Source organism: Mesoplodon bidens (assembly GCF_964165515.1).
Source record: "Mesoplodon bidens genome assembly, chromosome: X".
NCBI lineage: Eukaryota > Metazoa > Chordata > Mammalia > Artiodactyla > Ziphiidae > Mesoplodon > Mesoplodon bidens.
The window spans coordinates 90,563,397-90,564,083 of NC_138163.1; positions in this window are offsets into that span (position 1 = coordinate 90,563,397).

Genomic DNA, 687 nt, shown 5'->3' on the forward strand with positions numbered 1-687 from the left:
AGCACAGGAAATCTGTTGTGATGCATGTCCCTCCCCCACCCAAAAACAGGGTCATGGAGCTCACTCCACGGAATCCTGGAGGAACTCACGAGGGGATGGTTTTAGTTCTTGTTCTAGCATAGCTGGCCTGTCTGCCCTGGATATTAGCTGGAATCCTAAGCCTATCTTCCTGGCTTGAAAAGTAGTTTTTGTACTTCTCGGTAGTAATGGATGGAACAGATGATAGAAGACAGAGAACAATTGAACTAAGCTGTTCAAAATAATTTCTGAGTAAGTATACATATGTGCCTTTGGAATATTCATTAAATAAACGACTTTAGTCTTTTTAATTTTAGGGTTTAAAGCTTTTGTTTTTGTGGGGTGGGTTTTGACTGAAGGATCTGGTTATAAGTTCTGTCCTTATGATGTAGTATAGTTAACTTTGTTTTCGGGGGCTTGTATCCCGATGCTTTGAAATGTATTTTGAAATCTAACGGGACATGTCAGTTGCCAAACGGCAGTAGTTCTATAGGCTCGTCTGATGATCATTCTTTTAGGTCTCCATCATCTTTTGCTGTTCAAGTCAATGATGATTATCATTATCAGCCATCACAGTCAATATTCACAAGATCCTGAAGAACCACAGTGCCACCAATTAGCTAGTCAATATTTTATTGAAGGAAACTTTAATTTACTGTAGGCCTTGGA